The sequence below is a fragment of the Kogia breviceps genome, chromosome 18, assembly GCF_026419965.1.
Source record: "Kogia breviceps isolate mKogBre1 chromosome 18, mKogBre1 haplotype 1, whole genome shotgun sequence".
Taxonomy (NCBI): Eukaryota; Metazoa; Chordata; class Mammalia; order Artiodactyla; family Physeteridae; genus Kogia; species Kogia breviceps.
In genome coordinates, this window is record NC_081327.1 from 14,304,170 (window position 1) to 14,321,803 (window position 17,634).

At 40.7% G+C, this 17,634-nt stretch overlaps 2 protein-coding genes across 12 annotated transcripts in view; one reads left to right on the plus strand and one right to left on the minus strand.

The window, feature by feature from the left end:
• The window catches only part of ZNF146 (zinc finger protein 146), a 69,531-nt gene that overhangs the window by 22,379 nt on the left and 29,518 nt on the right, over positions 1 to 17,634 (minus strand). Inside the window, exon 1 of one of the 9 annotated variants that reach the window (XM_067019197.1) lies at positions 1,486 to 1,912. The exons of 2 other annotated variants lie outside the window; for them this stretch is intronic. The gene's annotated coding sequence lies outside the window, so the exon portion shown is untranslated. Of the gene's footprint in view, positions 1 to 1,444; positions 1,925 to 17,634 lie in introns of those variants that run through there. 6 more of the 9 variants (XM_059045077.2, XM_067019201.1, XM_067019198.1 and 3 more) reach the window with 6 other exon arrangements.
• Positions 1,562 to 17,634, plus strand: part of ZNF565 (zinc finger protein 565) — a 34,089-nt gene continuing 18,016 nt past the window's right edge. The window contains exons 1-2 of one of the 3 annotated variants that reach the window (XM_067019135.1): positions 1,562 to 2,031; positions 13,888 to 13,980. The gene's annotated coding sequence lies outside the window, so the exon portion shown is untranslated. The remainder of the gene's footprint in view (positions 2,032 to 13,887; positions 13,981 to 17,634) is intronic. The other 2 variants (XM_059045045.2, XM_067019136.1) reach the window with 2 other exon arrangements.

Here is a 17,634-nt window from a genome sequence, read left to right on the forward strand (position 1 = left end):
TACTATTTTAATTTCTGAGGATTTAAAATGTTACTGTTGGGGGAATTCCCTGGTGGTCCAGTGGTTAGGACTCTGCGCTTTCACTGCTGAGGGTGCCTGTTCAATACCTGGTTGGGGAACTAACATCACAAAAGCCCAGGGGAGTGGTCAAAAAAAAAAAAGTAAAATGTTACCCTTGGGCTCCCACCTCCCCACACCCCAAATGCTTTCCTTTTTCAGTTTTACTAGCTATTCTAGCTTGTCTATTTTTCCATATGAAGTGCAGAATCAGCTTACCTAGGTCCAAAAAAAAAAAAAACCTGTGAATACTTTTATTGGGATAACATTAATAAATTTACTTAAATTAAATTTGCACACACTTCTTTAAGATATCTTCCTATTGAAAAACACTGTATATTTGTTCACATCTTATGCCCTTTAGCAGTATTTTAAAGTTCTTTTCCAATAGTTCTGCACATTTCTTAAGTTTTTTCCTCAATTTAAAAAAAATTGTTCTTGTAAATAATGGTTTTCTTCTATTATACCTTCTAACTGGCTGTGGTTTGTCTATTTGAAGTCTACTGATTTGTAGATATTGATTTGGTCCCCAATTATTTACAATAACGTGAAGGATAACTGAAGGTGGATTCCTTAGACTTTTTCGCTACTTCACAAAATCCATACAACCTGGGAACACCTCCACTTATTTAGGAGTTAGGACAACTAACTAGTCCAGACTCATGGATAAAACACTGCAGGAACTAAGTTTTTTTTCAAAGAACGAAGATAACCGTGCCGAACCTAGAACCCCAAACCCTTGACTCCCCAGTCCTCGGCCTTCTGCACTATATGACACTGATTCTCAAAACGTAAGGCTGATACTTACTCTAAATTAACAGGAGACCTATTAAAGTACCCCAAAGATCAGGATATTTGAGACCGTTTGAATCAGGCTCCCCCTAACAAAAATTATCTTTGAAATATTTTTGCTTGTTTAAAAAAATATACCACGGTGATTTGCCCTCTACCCCAATTAAAAACAAACGCGCTTTTATACAAAAGTCCATTTAAAAAGTATTTACCACTTAGCTTTTATATCCCCCTTCAAATCTTCAAGTAAACTAGCCAGGAAGACGGCACCGTTATTATCAGCACTTTCGACACGGCAAGTGCCGCTCGGATGTTATTCTCTCAATGCTGGTTTCCTACATTTCTCTCTCTTAGAAACAACCATACACAATGCTGCACCCACAGTTTCTTCCTCAATCTCAAACATCCGATCAAACTTGCGGTCAAACTCAGGGTCATGCACGCTCGAACCCTCCTCAGAGGCCCCCACCCCCACTCTACATGTAGGCCAGAAGCTCTTAAACCCACTCCCCACCCTCTCGCCGCACCCCGATAGATCTAGAATCCTTCTCTTCAACCTCCCAGACCCCATCGGCCCAAGACACCCACATCCCACCTCCTATTTTCGCGCCACGTGGACCCAGGGGCCGGACTGACCCGCGGACAAAGACCAAAATGTCCACTCGGTGCGCTGCGCCTGCGCACTCCGAAGCCGAGAGAGCACTCCCAGAAATCTCCGCGATGCGGCCCGCACGGTCACCGCGGCCAAGCGCAGGCTGTTATCTGATTACCTTCTATCGACAGCAACGCCGCTTTTCCGGCCTTGGACTACATTTCCCTTAAGGCTTTGCTGGTCGACATTCTATGTCTCTCCGTCTGTCTTTCCCACGCGAACTTGGCGGCCTCTTCCTGTGATTATGATGCTCTCAGTGTGAGTACTTCTGCCTTGAAAGAAGATCAGCTCAAGGCTGGTGGAAGGTTTGGAGCCGGAACCGCACCCCACTCTTTGAAGCCTCCCGAGGGCAGCGTCAAACGCGCCAAGTCCACACTCTGAGGTATGAGGACGCCATCTTCTCTGTAGCTGGTCTGGCTCTGGACTACATTTCCCAGAGTGCACAGCGGCCCAGCGTTGCGTCTCTCTTGACGTCGTGGCGAGGTCGTTAGCTCCGCAGGGCCCCGGACGCGACCACGGGGAGGCAGAAGGTGAGGGGTCTGGGAGTCCGGGGCGGGGACAGGGCGTGTCCAGAGAGCCTTGGGTTTTTGCGCGCTGGCGCGAGCGGGCTAAAAATACACAATTTTGAATGTGTCTTTGTGTGTCATGGTGGTGAGTAGATTGTGAGACTGTGTGTGCCTTAGTGGGTGTGCGATTGTGCCTGTGTATAAGGCTGTGGAAGTGTCTATGATCGTGTTTCATTGTGAAGCCTAAGAGTGGCTATGTGTTTGTGTGATACTGACCATTGTTCAGCACCAAGTGTGTGGGTGTGAGGTGCCTGTGACTCCAGTTCTCTGACAGATTTTGGCCCTGGACAGTGATAAACTCAGCCTTTCCCTGTAACACCAAGATTGGGCATGATGTCCAGTCTTCTCTGCTCTCCCTCCCCTGTATGGGAGGGTCGGGCGATGACCCTTTAAAAATGCCCTGGGCTTCCCTGGTGGCGCAGTGCTTGAGAGTCCGCCTGCCGATGCAGGGAATGCGGGTTCGTGCCCCGGTCCGGGAAGATCCCACGTGCCGCCGAGCGGCTGGGCCCGTGAGCCATGGCCGCTGAGCCTGCGCGTCCGGAGCCTGTGCTCCGCAACGGGAGAGGCCACAGCAGTGAGACGCCCGCGTACCCCCCCCCCCCAAAAAAAGCCCTGGTCGCTCATGATTGCTTTTCCTTGACTCTTCTCCAAGAGACGTATTGAGAGAAGGAAGGAATTATTATTGAACATCCAAAAGCCAAGTTCTCCGTGTATCAGTTTTTCTTCTTTCCCTGAAACCCTTATTTTTCGTGATGTGTGTTAAAAAAACAAAAAACTTAGCCAAATGAATGTGAAGATTAATTGGCTTTATTCAACAATTCATGAATCAGGCAGCATCCCATCTACCAAGTCAGAGAGATACTCCAAGGAGGTGTACAAAATGGAAGGTTTTTATAGGCAGTAGGAAAGTGGTGCAAGGAAGTTATTAGCAAAAGAAAAGAAAGGATTGTTTTAGGCCCGGACATCTTTTAGGGGAAGGGAATGTCAGAGGTCTTATCATGCAGATTACTTCACTAGTGCTGATCAGGAAATTTCAGATTGATTGTTTAAAGAGCACATTTTCTTTTTTGTTTGTCTGTTTGTTGAGTTTTTATTTAGGAGCACATTTTGTTGAGAGAGATTGAAACTGGAATTGTCTTGTTTGCTGTTATGGGGGCACATGACCCCATTTGGGGCTTTTTTTTTTTTTTTTTTTTAACACGTGCTTTTCTTTCCTTCTTCTGAAACTTCTTTTTATTTGTTTGTTTTTTGCGGTACTCGGGCCTCTCACTGTTGTGGCCTCTCCCGTTGCGGAGCACAGGCTCCGGACGCGCAGGCTCAGCGGCCATGGCTCACGGGCGTGTGGGATCCTCCCAGACCGGGGCACGAACCTGTGTCCCCTGCATTGGCAGGCGGACTCTCAACCACTGCGCCACCAGGGAAGCCCTTTTCTGAAACTTCTTGCCTAACAAAGAGACACACCACCACCCACCCTCAAGTGAACTGGTGTCCAGTATTTGCCATTGGAGTAAATTACTGAGTGCTATGGAGGTGAACTGAAAAGCCCATACCTTTCATACTCCCTACACACCTAATGTTAATCTAAATGTTTTTAAACTTTTCATTTTTAATTAGCTTTAGACTTAAAACTCTTGCAAAAATAGAATTCCCAAATACTCTTAACCCAGCTTCTCTATCAAAGCCAGGAGATTAACTCTGATAAATAACCAATCTACAAACCTTATTCACATTTCATCAGTGTCCCTTAGTGTCCTGTTTCTGGACAGGGATCCAATCCAGGATCATATGTTGCAGTTAAGTTGGTAACTCTCCTTAGTCTTCTTTTATCTGGCACGGTTATTCAATCTTTCTTTGTCTTTCATGACCTTGACACTTTTGAGGTGAACTGGCCATTTATTTTGTAAATTCTGCAATGTAGAATGTTCCTCAATTTGAGGTTGTCTGATACTTCCTCATAATTAAATTCAGATTATGCAGTTGAGGCAAAACTACCCCAAAAGTGATGTATTCTCAGTGCATCTTAATCAGGAGACACATGAGATTAATTTGTCTCATTATTGGTGCTGTTAACTTTATTTGCCAGGTTTCTCCACTGCAAAGTCACTCTTTCCTTTATAATTAATGTGTGTCACGGAGAAATACTTTAGGTCTATAAAATTATGCTATTTTTCATACTACTTCCACCTACTACATCCATTGATAATTCCTGCCTGAAAATTTATTACCAGGTATTTGCCAAACGGTGATTTTTTTTTTTCGGATTCTGTTATTCCTTCTACATTTATTAATTATAATTCTGTTACAAATAGATTTTCCTTCTCTCCATTTAATTTATTTACTAACTTATATAAGTATAGTCTGGATTTTTTAATACTATAGGTTATAATCCATTACTATCACTATTTTATTGCTCGAATTGTCCCATATTTGGCCACTGGGAAACCCTTTGGATTGGCTCCTGTATCCTTTCAGCGTACCCCCTTTATTTATTTATTTATTTATTAGTACTTCCTTATTTTCCGGCACCGCAGGATGTTCCAGGTTGATACTGTACTTTCCCAGCCCTAGTCCTGGAATCAGCAAATTTCCCAGAGACCACTGGTTCCTTTTATTAGAAAATTATGTTTAGAAACCGAGATTAGATGTGCTCATTGCTACTGGGATGTCTTTGCTTCTTGACTTTCTCAGATATGAAATATATGCATGTGTACCCACACATCTGTATCTTTCTGTATGTATACCTGTACAGATAATCCATGATTTCATATGATATCTCCAATTCCAGTTCAATACCACAGGGCTTCTTCTAGCCATCTCCATTTCGTTTTCTGTAACTCCTTTCTCTGACTGAAAAACTCAGCTCTCATTAACCACAGTACATTTATTTATTTGCTCAGTCTTGAGTAGAAAGTAGTTCTAACACATATCTCCAAACCCCATATAGTTCTTTTTGTGTTTAGTCTTACAGTTCGTAGTAAAAATACAGTACCCCCCCAAAAAAATAAAATAAATAAAAATACAGTTTTCCCTACACCCATCTGTATGGTAATATTACTCATTTGTAATATACATAGGTTCATTTGTTACTGTTTGTATTTTATTTGGGGCTCCCAAACACACATCCTGGTTGATTTTAATTATTTTTTGAGTATGTGAAACATTAATATGGTTCTGAAAGCTAGAATTAGACCAGAAGATCTACTCAGTTACTCCTCCATCATTCCTTCTCTCCCAATTCCATTCCCCCATTCTTTCCACACTGTTCCCAATCACCCATTGTAGGTAACCAACCAATCTCAGTTTGTTGGGGGTTTTTATGGTTAAATATACATAACATAAAATTTACCATTTTAATTATGCTGTTCAGTAACATTAACATTTGCATTGTGCAGCCATCACCACCATTCATCTCCAGAACTTTCTTCATCTTCAAAAACAGAAACTCTGTACCCATCAAACAATAATTCCCTTCGTCCCTTCCTCCAGCTCCTGGAAACCACCATTCTGCTTTTTATCTCTATGAATTAGAATATTCTAGGTTCCTCACATAAGTGGAATCATACAGTGTTTGTCCTTTTATGACTGACTTATTTCACTAAGCATAATATCTTCAGGATTCATCCATGTTGTAGCATATGTCAGAATTTCCTTCCTTTTTAAGTCTGAATAATTTTCCATTGTACATATATACCACATTCTGTTTATTGATTTATCAGTGGCACTTGGGTTGCTAACACCTTTTCGCTATTGTGAATAATGCTGCTCTGAACATGGGTTTATAAATATCTGTTCGTGTCCCTGCTTTCACTTCTTTGGAGTATATATCCAGAAGTTGAATTGCTGGATCACATGGTATGTTTAATTTTTTGAGGAATCACCATACCATTTTCTACAACAACTGCACTATTTTACATTCCCACTGGCAGTGCACAAGGGTTCTGATTTCTCTACATCCTTGCCAATGCTTGTTATTTTCTGCTTTTTTAATAATAGCCATCCTAATGTGTAAAGTGATTATCTCATTATGGTTTTGATTTGCATTCCTTTAATTATTAGTGATGTAGGAAATCTTTTCATGTTGTTTGTTGGCCATTTGTATATCTTTGGAGAAATGTCCTTTGCCCCTACCCCCCCGTTTCTTTTGGCTGCACTGTGCAGCGTGCAGGATCTCAGTTCCCCGACCAGGGATTGAACCTGGGCCATGGCAGTGAAAGCCTGGAATCCTAACCACGAGGCCACCAGGGTTTCTTTGTTTTTTGTTGTTGTGTTCTAGGAGTTCTTTATATATTCTGAGTATTAATCCCTTATCAAACATATGATTTGAAAATATTCCCATTCCATGGATTGTACTTTCACTCTGTTGACAGTATCCTTTGATGCACAAAAGTTTTTTATTTTGATGAAGTCTACAACACGTTTTTTTTTCTTTTGTTGCCTGTGCTTTCTTTGTCATATCCAAGAAATAATTGCTAAATCTAGTGTTATGAAGATTTTTCCCTATGTTTTCTTCTAAGAGTTTTATAGTTTTAGCTCTTATGTTTAGATCTTTGATCCATTTTGAGTTAATTTTTTAATGTAGTATTAGGTACAGGTCCAACTTTATTCTTTTGCATGTGGATATCCAGTTTTCCCAACACCATTTGTTGAAAAGACTGTCCTTTCCCCTATCAAATAGTCTTGACTCCATTGCTGAAAATTATTTGACCATATATGTGAGCATTTCTATTCTGTTTCATTGGTCTAGATATCTGTCTTTTTGGCAGTACCACACTGTTTTGTTTACCATCTTTGGTAAGTTTTGTAGTATGTTTTGAAATCAAGAAGTGTGAGAATAAGATTGTTTTGGCTATTTGGGGCTCCTTGAGATTCTGTGTGAATTTTAGGATGGATTTTTCCATTTCTTCAAAAAAAATCACTGGGGTTTTCATAAGGATTGCATTGAATCTGTATGTTACTTTAGGTAGCATTGCCATCTGTCTTGGTTTTGGTTTTTTTGGTGCTTTGTCACAATGTTTAAGAATTCTTTACACATTAGGAATATTAGGTCCTCATCTGTGATGTATGGTGCAAGTATTTTCTTCCAGTTTGACGGTTGTCTTTTTACTTTGTTTATGGTGTTCTTTGTCGTTGAATATTTTTATTTTTTATTTATTTATTTATTTTTTGTGGTATGTGGGCCTCTCACTGCCGCGGCCTCTCCCGTTGCGGAGCACAGGCTCCGGACGCGCAGGCCCAGCGGCCACGGCTCACGGGCCCAGCCGCTCCGCGGCACGTGGGATCTTCCCGGACCGGGGCACGAACCCATGTCCCCTGCATCGGCAGGCGGACTCCCAACCACTGCGCCACCAGGGAAGCCCCGAATATTTTTATTTTTATGTAGTCAAATTACCAATGTTTTCCTTTATTGCTTCTGGAGTTAGAAAGCCTTTCTCAATCTCAGGATTAAAGGGGAATTTACATGTGTTATCTTCTAATAACTGTATGGTTTTCATCTTTTACATCTAGCACCCTGATCTATTTGGAGTTTAATTTTGTGTATGGAATGGGGTATGGAGTTAATTTTATATTTTCTAAATGGCTATCCAGTTTTCCCAGCACCATTTATTAAGAATTTTATCTTTGCCCCACTGATTTGAAATGCCATCTCTATCATATACTAAATGTCCATACATATTGATACTTGGTTCTATTTCTAGGACTTCTGTTCTGTTCCACTGGTTGGTTTGTCTATTTATGCACTACTACCATTACTTTTTTAACTATAGAGACTTTACAGTACATTTTAATGTCTAGTACAGCTAGTTTCCTGATGTTCCTTTCTTTTTTTTTTTTTTTTTTTTGGGGGGGTGCACGGGCCTCTCACTGCTGTGGCCTCTCCCGCTGCGGAGCACAGGCCCCGGACGCGCAGGCCCAGTGGCCATGGCTCACGGGCCCAGGCGCTCCGCAGCATGTGGGATCTTCCTGGACCAGGGCACGAACCCGCATTCCCTGCATCGGCAGGCGGACTCTCAACCACTGCGCCACCAGGGAAGCCCTGATGTTCCTTTTTTTATTGTCAAATTATTCAGTTTCTCCTTTATACCATTTATGCAGCAAAGGGTTCTGTTGGCATAGATCTACATCTTTTGGAGGGTTGTGATTTGTTGATTCATGAACAATGGCCCCTGCATAATTGTACACAGATACCCTGGCTCATGTAACACTCGTTATTAATATTTTTGATTTTCACAGTCTGGGTTGATGGCCAGGTTGAGGCCTTCTACTATTGTGGCTTTTAGGAGTAAGAATGTGATTGGGACCTATCTCAGAAGTCTAGATTCACAAATCTGGGATAAAAGTTTGTTTCAGTAACCAGATCTAATTTGATATGGGGCGTTTTGGGTTTTGGGTCTTAAATTTGTTTCTGGCCAAATCCATGTTGTTCTTTTGATAAGTTATGAAAAAAACAAAAAAAAGAATATTAGCTAGTAGTACTTGGAGTTTGTAAATAAGTGGTTACAGCAGGGTTTTTAAAGAAGGTCCAGGCTCCCACCCTTAGACTTCAGGGCTCTGCAGATGCCATGAAATTTTATGAAGTTTTTGCAGATACTTTTTAAAAAATACTTATTTATTTATTTATTTTGGCTGTGCTGGGTCTTAGTTGCGGCACACGGGATCCCCACTGCGTCTTGCAGGTTCATAGTTGTGGCATCTTAGTTATGCCATTCGGGCCTCTTAGTTGTGGCATATGAACTCCTAGTTGCGGCATGCATGCAGGATCTAGCTCCCGGACCAGGGATTGAACCCAGGCCTCCTGCATTGGGAGCACGGAGTCTCAGCCCCTGGACCACCAGGGAAGTCCTTGCAGATACTTATTTATTTGATTTTTTCTTGAAAGAAGGTTTATGATTTCATAAGATTGTCAAAGAGATTCGTGACCCTTAAAAATTTAGAACTGCAATCAAAGACAATAATGCCCGGTAATAATAGCCTTTGAGATGTTGTCCAAAATTTGTGTCCAACAACAGGGAGTTAAAAGAGGAAGTTTCTATCACATATTACATTCATATGATGGAATATTATTCAGCTAATAAACATATGCTTACAGAGAGTTAACCAGAACAAGGAAAATACTGTAATGATACAACACTGAAAATGATGAATAAAAAAGTATTCAAATTTTGCAAAGATCCCATCCCCCAATTTTTTTTTTTTTTTTTTTTTTTTTTTTTTTTGTGGTACGCGGGCCTCTCACTGCTGTGGCCTCTCCCGTTGCGGAGCACAGGCTCCGGACGCGCAGGCTCAACGGCCATGGCTCACGGGCCCAGCCGCTCCGCGGCATGTGGGATCTTCCCGGACCGGGGCACGAACCCGCGTCCCCTGCATCGGCAGGCAGACTCCCAACCACTGCGCCACCAGGGAAGCCCCCCAAATTTTTTAATGGGTAATTGAATGGAGAAGAAACTGGCTACGTATCTGACACCATGCATTCTGCTTTGTGTTCACTGTCTCACTTAAACTGGAAATTGCACTGTCTTGAAAATTGGTGATTCATAGGATGTTTTTGATAATGAAGCTATTTCAGTGCACCAGAGAATATGTTAAAGGACTGTTAAAGAACTTTTAGTTGTAATTTGTTTCAATCATACTGATTTCCTTTTTTGTCCCTACTTGTGTTATCGACATTGACTCGATTGCTCATAATTTTTCTGCTGCCAGGAAAATAAATGTCAGCTACGACTCTAGTTATTTATTTTTGTTTAAGTGGAAAGTACTGTTATATTTTTTATTATGAAATATATAAGCTTAATGCAAAAATCTAGAAATTTTGCTAAAAATGTAATTCATCTAAAGATAAATATTCTTAATATTTGATGGATATATTTCAGGTATTTTTCTGTGGGATTTTATAGAGTGGTATCACATATAAATTCTGTAACGTGCCTGCCTCATTTAATAATGCATTGACAGGGCTTCCCTGGTGGCACAGTTGTTGAGAATCTGCCTGTCAATGCAGGGGACACGGGTTCGAGCCCTGGTCTGGGAAGATCCCACATGCCACGGAGCAACTGGGCCCATGAGCCACAATTACTGAGACTGCGCATCTGGAGCCTGTGCTCCGCAACAAGAGAGGCCGCAATAGTGAGAGGCCTGCGCACCGTGATGAAGAGTGGCCCCCGCTTGCCACAACTAGAGAAAGCCCTCACACAGAAACGAAGACCCAACACAGCCATAAATAAATAAATTTTAAAATAATAATAATGCATTGACTGTGTAACAATTATTTTTTTTTTTTTTTTTTTTTTTTTTTTTTTTTTTTTTTTTGCTGTACGCGGGCCTCTCACTGTTGTGGCCTCTCCCGTTGCGGAGCACAGGCTCCGGACGCGCAGGCTCAGCAGCCATGGCTCACGGGCCCAGCCGCTCCGCGGCACGTGGGATCTTCCCGGACCGGGGCACGAACCCGTGTCTCCTGCATCGGCAGGCGGATTCTCAACCACTGCGCCACCAGGGAAGCCCAACAATTATATTTTAAAGTCACTATGTAGTATTTCATTATCGAGATGCACCTTAATTTATTCACTTTACTGCCTACTAAAGAGCATTTATATTTCTATATTTTAATTGTGAAATTGTCCCAAAAGTACTCTTGTGCATACAACTTCACTTTTTTTTTTTTTTTTTTTGGTACGCGGGCCTCTGACTGCTGTGGCCTCTCCCGTTGCGGAGCACAGGCTCCGGATGCACAGGCTCAGCGGCCATGGCTCATGGGCCCAGCCGCTCTGTGGCATGTGGGATCTTCCCGGACCGGGGCACGAACCCGTGTCCCCTGCATCGGCAGGCGGACTCTTAACCACTGCGCCACCAGAGAAGACCCTTCACATATTTTTATAATGAATTCCTTTGGGTCGGGCGTTAGACATTTATTAAGAATTTGCAAATATGCAAAATGCTAATATAGAACTCAGGGGAGACAAAGTACTTTTAAAAAGTGAGAATCTCTGTTTTAAAATTACTAATAATGTAATGGGGGAGATAAAACTTGTATACAAATGTCCAAAGTAAAGGATGAAAAAGGGCACTAGTTTACCCTGATAGTATGCTATGAGAGTTCATAAGAGGAAGATATTTGTATGACCAGAGCAGTCATTGTCATGTCATATCATATCTAAGTCAATCTGATCCCATAAGAACTCTGTGGAGGTGAACTGAATCACCTATATTTCCTGCAGTTTTCATTCTAATCATCAGAAATCCAAAGTATGGGGACCTCCCTGGCAGTCCAGTGGTTAAGACTTCGCCTTCCAATGCAGCGGGTACAGGTTCGATCCCTGGTTGGGGAGCTAAGATCCCACATGCCTCATGGCCAAAAAAACCAAAACATAAAACAGAAGCAGTATTGTAACAAATTCAATAAAGACTTTAAAAATGGTCCACATCAAAAAAGTGTTAAAAAGAAAGACAAAGTATGACCAATGGAGCAAGATGATTCTATAGCTTTTCAGAGAACACTGAGGCAAATAGGGCAGGTGCAGAAACATAATAAACCTATCTGGCAAGAAGAGCTGAAAGGAAGCATCACTTATACACAGGACTTGGCCTGAATGACTTTTAGTTCTCTTCCAGGCAGGTCTCCAGCACACATAAATGTAGTTACCAAATCAAGAAGTTTGCAACAATTGGGAGCTGACAAGCAAAAACAACAAAAGCCATTCTGTGAAAAAGAACTGTTTTTAGAATATCCTGAGCTATTATTTCATGTTCAAAGGAAGATTGTTTAAAAAAAAGAAAGTATTTCCTTTTTCATCTGCTGTTTGGGAGTAGCTTATACTTAACAGAACTTTAAAATATGCATTTAAAAATTAATGCGTGGTTATTGAAAAATTACACTTAAGCAAAACTAAGAAAATTGAAGATCACAACCCAGAAATAACCGAAGTAATCTTTAAGGATAAAACTTCCCAGATATGTTCAGTCTGATTTGTCTGTCTATATTGTCTATGTTAATATATACATGTATTTTACAAATAAGACCACATGATGCCCAGTTTTGTAATCTAACCATATCTTGAACATTTTCTATGTTATTAACTACTTCATTACTACTAAATTTGTGAGTACTGAGAATTGCTGTTTTATAGAAATCTTTAATTTATTTAATATGCTGTTGTCTGACTCAGAATCTTGAACATTGCCTGAGAATGTACATACCTCTCAGTATATTGATTTTGGGTTGATGTTTAGACTGGATGTTTACATCCATAAAGCTCAATACAACATTTAAAAATGTGACATATAGGAAAAGTTTCAAGTTACATCAGAAATTCACTTAGTTAAATATCAGTCATGTAAATATTTTGACAAATGTATAGACTGGCCTGTCAACAAAAGGGATGTGCAGATGTTCATGGTGCTAAAGGAGGCCATGTTACTGCACACAAAGCAACTAATTATTAATATCTATAACAACTGGTGATCAGGAAGTGACATTTTAAGAAATTTTCATCTTTTTTCTTTTTGGCTGCGTTGGGTCTCCATTGCTGCGTGCGGGCCTTCTGTAGTAGGGGCAAATGGGGGCTACTCTTCGTTGCGGCGTGTAGGCCTCTCATTGCAGTGGCTTCTCTTGTTGTGAAGCGCGGGCTGTAGCCTCGCGGGCTTCAGTAGTTGTGGTGCACGGGCTTGGTAGTTTTGGCTCACCGGGCTCTAGAACGCAGGCTCAGTAGTTGTGGTGCACAGGCTTAGTTGCTCCGTGGCATGTGGGATCTTCTCAGACCAGGGTTCATACCCGTGTCCCCTGCATTAGCAGGCAGATTCTTAACCACTGCACAACCAGGGAAGTCCCAGAAATTTTCATCTTAATACAATAGTTTATTATTATATGTAGGTGTTTCTTGTGTTTAATTATGTTTAGGAAATTATTTGGGGGCTTTGTGTTAAAATGGGACTCATTATATTTTTCACATTTTAAATATTGGGAAAGAGGCTCCTGGTTATAGTTTTTACTCAGAATGATTGCTTTTTCAGGAACAGATTACTAATGTTAAGGTGAAGATACCTATATATATCTACTTCTCATGAGCTGTCAAGTTCTCCCACTCCCCTGGCCCAAGCCTTGTGTGATGTGGGATCCATGTCCTCTGAAGAATAAGAATGTCTGTCAATTTAGAGACAGGGAAAATCCAGGGATGTAACTGCAAGCTTCACTGGGTGGTGTGTAGTTGGCTGAACTTTGTTTAGAAGGATTTGTACAAAGATTTGATGATAAAGATCTAAAGGAGCATGATTTTGCTGGGTCAAGAACAACCTGTCCCATAACTCATAATCTGCCTTTTTAGGGCCTTTTGTTTCACATTGGGGGTTTGTGAAAAATCCCTTTGAGATATATAGAGTTGGAAATGCACAGCTCTGCTCTGTTATTTCTGAAGCTTCCTCTGAGTTTTTAAAAATTATTCTTTCTTGTATTGACCAGGGTCCCAAGTCTGCATTTTTATGTAGTCAGAGTATAGCTGAATTAGCATATTAGTTAGGACAGGTTGTTATGCTGTGGTAGCAAACAACCCCAAATCTCAGTGGTTTACAAAATAACTTTTTATTTTTTGCTCATTATGCATCAGCATAGGCAGGGTCCCAGACTAAACGAGACTCCACCATCATGGAGCTGTACCATCTGAGACACACAGCCTCCTTGGCCACCACATCAGCAATAGAAAGATTAGAGAAATATGTGGTCTGGATTATGTGGAAGACTGCATACTTGAAAAACTGGATAGTGGTGAGACATTAGTTATTAAATTAGTAATGTCTACCACACTGGCTAAGACCCATTTCTTTTTCTGTGTATAGGAAGTTGCTTCTGTAAATTAGGTGTGAATTCTTTTTGGAGCAAGGAAGACATCCTGGACTGTGGAAAGAGGTTAACAAGAGGCCTGTGCACAGGTGAGTGAGGAGACTAAGGAAACAGGAAGCCTTTTATATGAAAGCTCACCTCCTCTGTGAGAAGTCAGTTACTGTTTGAGAACACACCCCTCAAAGGCTCTAGAACTATGGAGAAGATTAAGCTCCTTCAGCATACAAGTTCCCAGAGGCACTTCACTGTCACTCATATCACTCCATTCGTATTTTCTGTTATAATCTATCCTGCCCCATGAGGAGGAAGGAATTAATTGTGTTATTTATGATTATAAAACATATGCTTAAGGGAAAACTTGAAAACGCAGGAAAACAGGGACTTCCCTGACGGTTCAGTGGTTGAGACCCTGCTTCCAGTGCAGGGGGTGCAGGTTCCATCTCTGGTCGGGGAACTAGGATCCTACATGCAGTGTGGTGTGGCAAAAAAAAAAAAAAGGAAAAGAAAAGAAAAAAAAATACAGATTCCCCCATAATTATACACCTAGAGACAAATGTAAAAATTTAATTGAAAATCCTTTCAATCCATTTTCTGTGCATACACATATGCATGTATATATGCATGTATATATTTTTCCTATAAAAATAAGATTACATATACTGTTTTATTACCTACCTTATTCACCCAAAGTTGTTTAACATCTTAACATCAGCAAAGATATGTTTTTACGGCAACAATATATGGATTGTATGGATACACTATATTTTGTAGGATATTTAAATTCTCTCCAAGTTGTTTCCATTGTCAACAGTGTCTCCATCATACACCCCACACTCATATTTTGGATAGAGTCTCAGATATAGAATTACTTCATCAGAGGATATACAAGGTTTAATTTCTGCTAACATTGCCTTGTTGCAAGTTTATACCAGCTATAATCTACTGTGTGTGTCCATTTCCTCACATCATGCTATTGTGACGTGTCTTTTAAAAGTTTGCCAAATTGATAACTGTAAAATGTTATTTCCTTATTGCTTTAACATACATTCCCTTCATTACTAGTGAAGTTTTAAAACTTTTGTTTGTTTGTTTTTGGTTTTATTTTGCGGTACGCGGGCCTCTCACTGTTGTGGCCTCTCCCGTTGCGGAGCACAAGCTCCGGACGCTTAGGCTCAGCGGCCATGGCTCACGGGCCCAGCCGCTCCGCGGCATGTGGGATCTTCCCAGACCGGGGCACGAACCCGTATCACCAAGCATCGGCAGGCAGACTCTCAACCACTGCGCCACCAGGGAAGCCACCTTAAAACTCTTGATAGGTTGAGGAGCCACTTTATTATCTAGTGAGTTGCCCATGCATATCCTTTGCTCATTTATCTAAAATTATTGCTTTTTTCTGAAAAGTTAATTTTTTAAAAATTTATTTATTTATTTTTGGCTGAGTTGGGTCCTTGTTGCAGTGTGCGGGCTTTCTCTAGTTGCAGCGAGCAGGGGCTACTCTTCATTGCAGTGCACGGGCTTCTCATTGCAGTGGCTTCTCTTGTCACGGAGCAGAGGCTCTAGGCGCACGGGCTTCAGTAGTTGTGGCTCGCAGGCTAAGAAGTTGTGGTGCACGGGCTTAGTTGCCCTGCGGTATGTGGGATCTTCCCGGCCTAGCGCTCAAACCCACGTCCGCTGCATTGGCAAGCAGATTCTTAACCACTGCGCCACCAGGGAAGCCCTGAAATGTTAATTTTAAAAGGGTTATTCAGGGCTTCCCTGGTGGCGCAGTGGTTGAGAATCTGCCTGCCGATGGTAGGGGACACGGGTTCGTGCCCCAGTCCGGGAAGATTCCACATGCCGTGGAGCGGCTGGGCCCGTGAGCCATGGCCGCAGAGCCTGCGTGTCTGGAGCCTGTGCTCCGCAATGGAAAAGGCCACAACAGTGAGCGTCCCGCATACCACAAAAAACAACAACAACAAAAAAAATAAATATAAAAAAATAAAAGGACTATCCAATAAGAATTTTTGTTGAATTTTTGTTTACAAAAATATATATATAAAAAAATAAAATAAAAGGACTATCCAATAAGAATTTTTGTTGAATTTTTGTTGTTTATCTGACTTGTGAGTTAAAGGCTTTTTTTTTTTTTTCCATTTTATCATTTGCCTTTTCATTTTGATTTTAGTATTTTGGGCTAGAGTTTTTTAAATCTTAAATATAAGTTTTTTCTTTGTATTTTTCTGCCTTGTATGTTATGTGTTCACATAATATAAATACATTATATTTGTCTGAAGTACGTTTACAGATATTTTATTTTTATATTAAATATTTTATCAAGTTAGAACTTCTTTTTGCCTTATGGTACAACCACAAAAAATAGGCTGAGAAATTGCTACTTTGATAAACTCTTAAGGTTTCCATTGTGATCTTGTACATTCACTGGAGAGTTTGAGTGCCTCCCATATAGTATTTTATGTCCTGAGGAATTAATAATGAACAAAACCAACAAGATCCCTGCTTTTAAGTTTAGTGGGAAGAGTCAAATAATTGACAAGCAAATATATAATATAATGTACAGTAGCACTGAGAGCTAGAAGGAAAAATAAAGCTGCAAAGGCTAAAGTGAATGACAAAGGGTAATATTTTAATAGTTTGGTCATAGAGGTGAAGTTTAAGCAGAAACCTTCATGGAGGGAGCAAGTGAGCTCTTTGACTATCTTGAGGAGGAGCATTCCAGAAGGAATATACAAAGCCTCCAAAGGGAACATGGCTGGTATTATGTGGTATGTTCTAAATAGTCCATGGACATTTAAAATTAATATCTTATTGGTAAGTGAAAATTTCAGGATTGTTACCAGGATGCATCCTGTGGCCCTTTGTGAATTTTTATAAGCTCTCAGGGATTCTTTCTAATATAAAGATTCAAGTATTTTATTTCCTCCAGAAAACACTCTTATTATTAACTTTTATTCACTTTTTTTCCTCCTGCTGTTCTGTTTTATTCTCCACTTTTACATATATTTTAGGTCTTCTGGATCTCTCTTCCGTATCTCTGACCTTTGTTTTCAGAATTCATTTCTTCTGTGTCTTTTTTTTCCTCTGAATTCTGAGATGTTCTCCTAGGCTTTTCCCTTCTGATTTCTAATGTATCTGGTGCCTTCTTGTCTAATAATTCTTAAAAGAAACTATTACTTGTCAGAATTGTCTCCTGTGACAAAGCCCTTACAAAAGGTTTCAGTTTCCTTCTCCCATTAACCCCTAACTCTCTTAATTGGGCCTTTTCTAACTCTCTTAATTGGGGAATTTATTGTTCATTCCCCTCATTAATGGCAGTAACCACAGGGAGGCAGTTTATGCTGATGGAAACTTTCATGGGCAATAAAGTACAACACTTGGGTTCTTATCCCACTCAATGTGGCCTTGGGTCAATATCATAACCTCTCAGGCATTCTAGCTTCTCTTATGTATAATGTGAGAAATAAAATCAACTTTATTTAACTAACAGGGTAGTTATAAAAGTAAAACTAAATGAAAGTGTATATGAATGGCACTGCATCACCTCACCCTAGAATCCTGGGGATCATTCCTGTACTTATGTACTCTACCTTCCCTAGTTATGAACTAACTACCTGTGATCTTCTGTAATTCAGCTCCCAATACTTGGGTGCTGGTTCCCATCCCCTCTCTCCTGCTCAAGATCATTGCTCCTGTGCAATTGTCTCCTCTGTCCCTGCATTATTCATTTTTCTCTACTGGGTTATTCC